The sequence below is a fragment of the Lynx canadensis genome, chromosome A1 (genome assembly GCF_007474595.2).
Source record: "Lynx canadensis isolate LIC74 chromosome A1, mLynCan4.pri.v2, whole genome shotgun sequence".
In the NCBI taxonomy this organism is placed as follows: Eukaryota; Metazoa; Chordata; class Mammalia; order Carnivora; family Felidae; genus Lynx; species Lynx canadensis.
In genome coordinates, this window is record NC_044303.2 from 109,307,006 (window position 1) to 109,317,665 (window position 10,660).

The window sequence follows — 10,660 nt, forward strand, 5'->3', positions numbered from 1 at the left end:
TACCGCCTGACTTTTGTCTGGGTCAGCTTGGGCTCATTGTTGCAGTGATCGGTGATTAGTCTCTCAGGCTAAGATTTAATCCCTGTGTGCCGGAAACCTTTACTTTATTAATTGACAGTGGAATGAGCCAGCCTTCTTGCACAAGTGCCTGGGTTCTCCTGAAAGCAGGGCCTGAGACCAGTGCTTCTGTGCAGTTAGGTAGCATATTTGGGAACAAGATTCCAAGGGGGAGGAAACAGGGAAAGAGGGACACCCAGTACAAGGATGCACGCTCAGGATGGCCACCACCAAAGGCACTGTTCCAGCCAGCCAGAACTTCTGAGGAGCCCTATGCATCTCAAAACCATCTGATCTGCCTAGTGGATAAAAGGGGGAAGCATTTATACATCGGCTTCCTTTCCACATGCATCAAAGGCAGCCCCATAGGTGTCAGGCCCCCAGGTTTCCAGGTTGCACACGTGTGAGTCCTGAGCAGGGCCTTTCCTCTGGTTAGAAAGCAAGAGGTAATATATTGCAGACCTGAGGTGAGGCAATGTCAGGTTGCACTTCAGTGGAGATGGTCAAAGCTTGTGTGAACTGGTCACTGCAAGAGTGGCTGGAGTAAGTGGTGGGGCCAGGAAGACTGTGGGTTGGACACAGTCCATAATACATATATACGTAAAACATGCCACAGGGCGATTTGAGCTAGAACGTGTAGATAGACCTGGGTGAAAAAGCTCCAGTGTTGGACAGATAACTCAAAAGGCCTGTTGCATAACATAACAAGTAGCATCAAATTCCAGTGGGAAGGAAGGAAGCTCATCTCATGTAATCCTACTGGCTTCTCCGCTCTCCTCAAATGTGGTTCTGTGCTGGGCTCCTGATTAACTGACTAAGTTTTCTCTCTTATTCTCCATGCCACTGATCCCAATCATTTGTGGCCTTCTGCAGACTAAAATCATAATTACCTGAACGCTTAGAGCTCTTCCTTTGACCAGGCAATAGCCCATGTCACTGCTTCTAGGACTGAGCCAAGTATCTGAAAATCCAAGCCCTCTGTCTGGGCCTGCTGGACTTGTTTCCATCAGAGCAATGGCTTTGGGAATACTAAGCAAGTTATCCTGACCAGGTACCTCCTCTCAAGGAGAGAGGGGTGCATCATCTGAAGTCACAGGGACAATTGGTGCTCAGTTAAAGCCCATAAGAATTAGAAACCAGGATCGCCACAGAAATACAAAGGACAAAACAAAGTCAATGAACAATTCAAATTTTAAAAATAATAACTTTTCTACCACAGATAAAGATGAAAGCAAGAGTAAACCTATGATCTTTCTTATTCTTGGCAATAGCTCCTCTCTCTCAGAGTTCCCTAAACATTCTCATAAATTCCAGAAGAGCTGATGTTTGCCAAAGAGAATTATTCTACTTAACACCTAGTCGAAGTGATGGTGAATGAAGTCGGGCAGAGGGCCCTGTTCTCTGTCAAGAAGTAAGTAGCACAAGAAATCTTTCCCCTAAATGTTTATCATTTAATTGCTTTTCCTAAAGGGTTTTTAGGTTGATGGAGGCTGGACGCAACACAGTATTAGCAGTACCTGAGGTTGTGTGCCATTGCCCTAAAATCAGGTTGGAAAAATGCAGGCATATCTTGTTTTATTGAACTTCACTTTGTTGTGCTTTTTACAAATTGAAGGTTCAAGATGTCAGCAGAGGAAGTAACAGCAGCTGTGGTGGAAATAGCAAGAGAACTAGAATCAGGTGTGGAGCCTGAAAGTATGACTGAATTTTTACCATCTCCAGGTAAAACTTGATGGATGAGGAGTTGCTTCTTGCTGATGAACAAAGAGTGGTTTCTTGAGATGGAATGTACTCCTGGGCAAGATGCCATGAAGCTGAAGATTGTTGAAATGACAACGAAGGATTTAGAATACGATTTAAACTTAGTCAATCAAGCAGCAGCAGGGTTTGAGAGAATTGACTCCAATTTCAAAAGAAGTTTTGTGGGTAAAATGCTATCAAACAGCATCACGTGCTGCAGAGAAACAGTGTGGGAAGGAAGAGTCACTGAATGCGGCAGACTTCATTGTTGTCCTACTTTAAGAAATTGCCACAGCTCCCCAACCTACAATAGCCTCCATCCTGATCAGTCAGCTGCTGTCTGTGATTGACTGAAAGCTCAGACAATGGATAGCAGTTTTTTAGCAGCAAAGTATTTTTTTAATGTTTATTTTTTATTTTTGAGAGCCAGAGAGCATGTGCACAAGCAGGGGAGGGGCAGAGAGAGAGGGGGACAGAGGATCCAAAGCAGACTCTGTGCTGTCAGCAGCGAGCCGGATGTGGGGCTGGAACTCACGAACTGTGAGATCATGACCTGAGCTGAAGTTGAATGCTTAACCGACTGAGCCATCCAGGCTCCACAGCAACAAAGTATTTTTAAATTAAGGTGTGAACATTTTTTTTACATATAATTCTATTGCAAACTTAATAGACTACAGTGTAAACATAACTCTTATTATGTACCAAGAAACCAAAAAATTCATTTGACGTGCTTTTTTGTGATATTTGCTTTATTGCAGGGGTCTGACCAAACCTGCAGTATCTCGAGGTATGCCTATACACCTGTTTTCTCATTTGATCCTTATAAAAAGCCCATGAGATTGATATAGGATGACAAAATGAGAGGTTTCTCAGAAGTCACATGTCTTCCTGGAGTCTCAGAAGGACCCACCCCAGAAAGTCTCACCTTGGGAAGAAGAGACTTAACTCAAGTATAGTTGCTCAAGAATCTGTCAGAGACACTGGAACATCATCTCTCTGCTGGGCCAGCCAAAGGGCAGCAGCCAAGCACCGGATTAGCTCTTTTTACTTCAGAGGAAGTCTCATATGAGAAGCTCTTCTCATGAATGTGTGGGGGTGTGGGAATAGGCTGCACGCATCAAGGATACAGTACTAAGTGCATGCAATGGTAGCAGCATTCCCCAGGGCTTGTCTACTGAAGAGCTTGGAAACATTTAATTACCATGTAACCTTTGATTAGGAACAAAATAATTCTGAAAATTCCAAATGTCATTAACCAAACAAGAAAGCAGCATGATATACAACACACTTTAAAAACTGGTGAAAGGAAGTAGAAAATTCTAACACTGTATACAATGTAGAACATTGTATCTACATTCTAACCATTGTAATACAACATAATAACTCCTGAACTCTTTAGCCATACTAAAAATTCATCAACATCTGGAAGTCTAATCCTCCCAAGTCTGGGCAACAGCAGACTGGATGAATACCTCTATTTCCCTCTTCAAAGATTTTTGCAACTGCTATAGAAAACAAATAGATGAAATGGAGAAAGTGGATAATGGGGCTAGTCACTGAAAGAAGTGAGGCCTGCCCTATGAGAAATGTTACAGAGAGCCCTTTGGGCTGAAATGAAAGAATACTAGACAGCAACTCAAATCCACATGAAGGAATACAGCACATGGATAAAGTGAACAACCTAAGTAAATATAAAAGACATTAATCAATGAAAATGAGGAAATTGTTGCCAACCCTACAGAAATAATAAGGATTATAAGAGAATACTATCAACAACTGTATGCCAATAAATTCGACAATGTAGATGAACTGTATAAATTCCTAGAAACACAAAGATTACCAAAAATGACTCAGGAAGAAACAGAAAATCCAAACAAACTGAAGTAGAGAGATTGAATTAATAATCAAAAACCTCCCCCAAAAAGAAATGGTGAACCAGATGGTTCTACCAAACATTTAAAGAAGAATTAATACCAGTCCTTCTCAAATTCTTCACAAAAATAGAAGAGGAGAAAATACTTCCTGACTCATTCTATGAGGCCAGCATTACCCTGAGACCAAACCCAGACGAAGACTTCAAAAGAAAAGAAAACTATACATCAATATCCCTTATGAGCATAAATGTAAAATATTCCATAAAATACCAACAAACCAAATCCAGCAGCATACTAGGAGGATTATATATTGTGACCCTGTGGGATCTATCCCAGGAACACAAATATAGCTCAATGTAAAAATATTAATAACGTAATACAACACATGAATAAAATGAAGGTTTAAATAAAGGTCGTATCAATTGATGCAGAAAATTATTTGACAATATTCAACCTACTTTCATGATAAAAGACACTCATCAAACTAGAAATAGAAGGGAACTTCCTCAACATGATAAATGACACCTGTGAAAACCCTATAGTTAACATTATACTCATTGTTGAAACAAAGCTCTCTCCCTAAGATCAGGAACAAGACAAGGAAGCCACTTGCTACTCCTGGAATTGTATTGGAACTTCTGGCCATAGCAATTAGGCAAGAAAAAGAAACAAAAGGTAGCCAGTTGAGAAGGAAGAAGCCACAGTAATCAAAATAGTGTGGTACTGGCAGAATGACAGACGTAGAGACAAAACAGAATAGAGGGTCCAGAAATAAACCTTCACATATGTGGTCAAGAAGGTGATTTGCAAAGAAAGTTCCAAGATAACTCAAGGGGGAAAGGATAGTCTTTTCATCAATGAAAACAATATTGAAATATCATTTTTACCTACCCATCCTCCTCTCTGTTTAAATGCAAAGAAATGCATAGAATATTTTTCTAATATTAATAGCAATGTTTTAGATGGTAAGATTTAGGGAAGCTTTTCAGGCATTTATTATACTTTGTATAGTGTTTGCATTTCTTATAATGAGCATGTATAAGTTTTGAAGTGGTTTTAGTTAAAAAATAAAACTGGAAGTAAATATGCAAGATGACAATAAAGAGGAATTTTTTTCTTCTTTTTACTTTTCAGCATTTTTTAACCACCCCCCAACCCTCTCCCAAACCATCACCTATTTTTTAGTGTATTTTGATTCTTGAAATAACACACTTCCAGTTTTGCATTTTTCCTTCACATTCCTGCATCCATCCTTATCTCTGATTTCCCAGTCCTACCCATGTTCTAGGTTCAGCTCAAACACATCCTCTTCTTGGGCGGCACTGGAGCATATTGGCTAAGTGCCCACAGTGGGACACTGCTGGAGCAGATGTGCGGTCCAACAGGCCCAAAAGTAGGTTTCTCCAATTACTAGCTCTATGACTTTAGGCAAGTCACTTAATCTTTCTGAGACTCGGTTTCCTCCTCTATAATAGAACAGATGATCTATCTCACTGGAGTTTTTAAAGAATTAAATTAGATCATAACATGTAAAGTGCTCAACAATAATAAATTTTTGTCAACAATAATAATACTGTTATTCCTCCAGACCTCCCTAAAGCAATCATTAGCTCTACAAATAGTCACTCCTTATTAATTCAGTTTGGTTCCATGTGGGAAATTATAACTACCTTTGGGAGAAATAGTTTTACCCATTCATCCCTTAATGAAAGCCAGAGCCCTCAGGAAAACATACTTCATGATGCCCACACCTGCTTCTTCCTCTTTTTAGTCCAAGCAAACTAATGGTATCTAGGCTTCTTGAAAGCTTGGTTTAAAAAAAGGAAGAAGGATGGGGTGCCTGGGTGGCTCAGTCGGTTAGGCACCCAACTTCAGCTCAGGTTGTGATGTCACCATCCATGAGTTCGAGCCCTGCGTCGGGCTCTGTGCTGACAGCTCAGAGCCTGGAGCCTGCTTCGGACTGTGTGTGTGTGTCTCTCTCTGCCCCTCCCCTGTTCATGCTCTGTCTCTCTCTGTCTCAAAAATAAAATAAAACATTAAAAAATAAAATAACAAAAAAAGGAAGAAGGAGATGGGGAAGAGGAGGAGGAGGAAGAGGAAGAAGGAGGAGGAGAAGAGAAAAGGTAATCTCATCTACTATCAGCCTCCACACTTCACAATGAGATGGGTATGGGCTGTCTGGGGTCTGTACTTAGTGAAGGAAACATTGACTTATCAGAGAGGTCAGTGTTCAAATACTCATGTTGTAGTCATGATTTCTGTTCAAGCCTGAGGTCAGCAGGATGAACCAATGTTGGACTTGAACATATCTGCCCTATCACTCTTTACTCCTGCAAGCTACTGGGGACTGCAGTCTTCATGACAGGGTCATCCTCTGGCAGCCAGCTCTCAAAGGGCACCTTGCTCAGGGAGACAGACATCAAAGTAAGAGTGCCTTTCGGAGTACCAGCTTCTTTTCCTCACTGAAAGACAGATTTCCATCGGTGTTGCCAAATATGTAAGTACTTTCCTTTAGGAACACTTATGAAAGACTACGTTTTCACAGGAAACCAGGGCCACCCAAAGCAAAAATCTTCACCTTTAACTGTTTAAGAACAATTGCCCACTCGCTTTCTATTTGTTTACTTTTTCCTCCTCCATAAGAAATTTAAAGGATATTTTTGCTAGTGGTAGGTTGTATTTTTCCAGAGGCAAACAGTTTTAGTTTTGAGTTCTAAACTAAGGTTTGGAGACTGTCCGTGGAACAAGCATTTTACAAAGAAGACCAGACACGAGCTCACGCAGAGGACATAGTTGGATAGTTCAGTAGCAAAGCACAAACACATCTCAGCAGTAGGAAAGCAGACATGGAAATTCCCTGCCCACCTGACACCTCATCCAAGATGTGCAGAATCGAACCCCTGCAAAATGTGATCCTTTAACACAGTTCTCCAGCTCAAAGAAAGGGGTCATTGTGTCAGTTCAGGTCCTCCTAGAGCATATGCCAAGATGGGATTCAACATGCAAGAACTTATTGAGAAACATATTTATGAAGGGTGAAGGGGAGAACGAACAGGAATAGTCAGACTCAGATTATGACACAGGTCTGTCTCCTGTGAAAAGGGAAAGGGAAGGAAGGAAGATTGGGCAGCAAGAGCTTCAAACTGCAGATGAGTTCTGAGAAATTATTGACCACACTGATGGAAATTCCCGCAGTACAGATTGCCTGTTAGAGGAGGCCCACCTTGGGCAGAAATGGCCTGGCTCTGGTACCCCCACTGTGTTCATTCATTGCCTAGGAGCAGCCAGAGAGCGTGTAGCCTTGTGTGAATGTTGCAGCACAGCTAAAGGTGTGGCGGCCCAGGCGCCTGGGTGGCTCAGTCGGTTAAGCGTCTGACTTCGGCTCAGGTCATGATCTCACGGTCGGTGAGTTTGAGCCCCGCGTTGGGCTCTGTGCTGACAGCTCAGAGCCTGGAGCTTCCTTCAGATTCTGTGTCTCCCTCTCTCTCTGACCCTCCCCTGTTCATGCTCTGTCTCTCTCTGTCTCATAAATAAATAAACATTAAAAAAAATTTTTTTTAAATAAATAAATAAAGGTGTGGCGACCAGTGGCTCTCAGCTATGTTCTTGGTAGAAGGTTCTCTGGAAGAGTGATCTGTATAGGTATACAGCTACCACAATCATTCACTCAATTATGCATCCTGGGAGTCATGACTCTTATCTTATCCCTATCTCTAAGACCCAATCTACTGGCAAGTTCCTAACCATTTTACCTCCTAAATATCCTTCATGTCTGTCCATTTCTATCTCCTTCACCACTACCACCATCATCTTGCTCCCATCTGGTGACCATCTTTCTTTTCTTTTCTTTTTTTTTTAATGTTTGTTTTTGAGAGAGAGAGAGAGAGAGAGAGAGAGAGAGAGAGAGAGAGAGAGAGAGACTGTGAGCAGGGGAGGGGGAGAGAGAGAGGCAGACACAGAATCCAAAGCAGGCTCCAGGCTCTGAGCTGTCAGCACAGAGCCCCACATGGGGCTCGAACCCATGGACCGTGAGATCATGACCTGAACTGAAGTGGATGCTTAACCGACTGAGCCACCCAGGCACCCCCAGAACAGTCTTTTAAAAATAGAAATCAGGGTACCTGGGTGGCTCAATTGGTTAAACTTCCAACTCTTGGTTTCAGCTCAGATCATGATCTCAGTTTTGTGAGATGGAGCCTTGCATTAGGCTCTGCGCTGGCAGTGTGGAGCCTGCTTGGGATTCTCCCTCTCCCTCTATCTCTGCCCCTCCCCCACTCACTCTCTCTTAAAATAGATAAATAAAAACAAAAAAAATACAAATCATATCTGCTTAAACAACATCAGTGATCATAGGATAAGGACCTAAGTCCTTAGCATGACCTTCAAGGCCCTGTTACAGCTTTAGCCTCCTGTGGACTTGGGTTGTCCTTCCTCTCTCTGCTCCCTCTGAGCATCAGATAGATATCTGATAGATATCAGATAGACAATCTAACCTGCTTCCAGTTCCCCAAATGTTCCAAGTTCTTTCCTGCCTCTGGACCCTTGCATATGTTGTTCCCTCTCCCAGTCATCTCTTCTCCAACCCTATGCCCCTTTACTCAGTTAACTAACCCTCATTCCTTTGCTACCAGTTCAAATATCATTTCTTTCTGCCTTCTTTGACCCTCACACAAATCCAAATCCTTTGTCATTCTCTCATAACTGAATTAAATGCACTTTTGCAGCATTTAGGATGGTATTCTAAATTTGACTAATTATCTGATTGACTACTTCACTATAAAGTGTGTTTTCTGATAGCAGAGACTATGTGTATTTTTGCTCATTATTGCATTGCCAGCATTAGCAAAGTGGTTGCATTTTGCAGTTGCAACAAAATATTTGTTGAATAAAGGAAGTATCTAAAAGGGTTAGTTGATATATATTTTTTCCTTTTTATCTGAGTCACTCCAAGCATTTTATTTTCTAACCAGCGAATTCTATTTCTTTCTCTTTGTATTGTTATCCAGCTGTGTTGCATGATCTCTCCTCACGTCTACTCCCACCCTTCGCCCATGGTAAAATCTCTGAGGGCTGGCCTTGGACTTGGATTTTGGGTCTTCGCTGATGAGCACTGCAGGCCTGGATAATGTGCTTGTTGCAAAACTTACTGTAGCACAAGATTTTATTCTAGAGTTAGAAGGCTAGGGAGGTAGGAAGGAAAAGAAAGTGAGTTGCCCCCCAAGAGTTGGGATACAAAGTTGCGCTTTGAAAGTTAAATTATAAATCAAACCAATCAAAGCAAAAATATACAAAATGCCCCCTTAAAGAGAAATAAGGGCTCCAGGACCTACAAGGCCTAACAGTACTGTCACTTAGTAAGGCCTTGCTCTACCTAAAAAAGAAATACGTTCATCTGAGGAGGGACAGCCCAGGTGGCATAATAAGGAGAAATTAGGTAATACAGATGGGGCTGTCCACCAGCCACCATCTCCAAGAGAAGTGCTGGCCAGGACAGCAGGAGCGAGTGGCCTGTCCTCACAGCAGCTTGTTTGACCTCTGATGTGGAGGAAGATGCACCACGCTGTCCAAGGCTGATAAGTCAGACAATTCACTCTTCTGATTCTGACTTCAAGCTCACCAAGCCACCTTCCAACAATTAGGTTCCAAATTGAACAGTTACAAGAAGAGAGTGCAGTCACCAAACAGTCTCATGTTCCTGACTGTTTTGCATCTAACAGTAATGGTTAAGCTCCAGGTTTTGGAATCACATGGCCTTTATTTGAACACTTATATACTGTACTTACTAAGCTTGGGAATTTCCTTCATCTTTTGTAGCTCAGCTGAAAAAAATATCACAATATACTGCACGATTACAGGGAGAATTAAATGAAGCAATGCATGTAATGTACTTAGCATACAGTTTAGCAAACAGTGAATGAAATCAGTAAGTTGGCATTCTGATTTTCTACAACATAGATTTTTAATCAACACTGGAACACTGAAAAGATGAAATTTTATATCCCATAGTATCAAAGACCAAATCTGGACTCTGGGAAATTACCAAGCTGATAGACTATATGCTAGCCTTTTACCTCTTGGCACCTCTCTGGTCACATGTGTAACATCTTGTAAAAGGTAACCAGGACTTGGCTTTATCTTCTTGGATCTCTGCCTCTCTTTTCCTAACCCTCATCTCCCAGACATACTTTTTATGCAGAAACAGATTTACCTCTACTTTGCTCTCGTGGAATCAAGAATGATTATCCTATCACAAGGAAGAGCTCCAAGGCTTGCCTTGATTTTTTTTTTCTTTTTCCTTTTCCTTCATACTACAGACCAAAAGCATCATCTCCTGGAGGGGGAAACATGGGCTCTTATTTTTCTAAGATCATCATTTGGCCTGCTTCACTTCCCCATGTGCTCTTGAGGGAAATACTGCAAACACTTAGAAACCCACAGCATGAGTCACAAATCAAGTCCTCCATCATGCAGGGAACGTGCCTGAATTTCAAAGAGGCAAACCAAAGTGACTGGCAGATCAGGCAGTTAATCTGTTTTTCTGTTCCAGTTATCAGACTGCTCTATGACAAAAATGAACAAACACGTGGCAAACTGTGTTTGGAGTATGGAGTCTTAGCAACATTTTCCAAGTAGGACGGCTTACAAAAAGTATTTTCAGATCTCAGTAACTGATGCAGGACAGGGCTGTGGGGACTTGTGTCCAACTTCAACTGCAGCGGTGCTCTAAGAGAACTTGGTCCACTGGCATAATTATAGGGGCAAATTGTCAGGCTGAGTGTGAGGTGCCTTCCAAAATGACTGCAGTGCCTCCTCAGTCCTTCTAAGTCATGATAGCACAGTCCAAACTTTGAAAACTATCTTATTATCATAGAGATCTCCAAATTTTATCAACTGACATTAGAGAATGTCTATCAAGCATCCAGAAAAACAACAACAAATATTTTCTCCCTTACATCGGTTCATTTAAGTCCTACAACCTTGACGTAGGT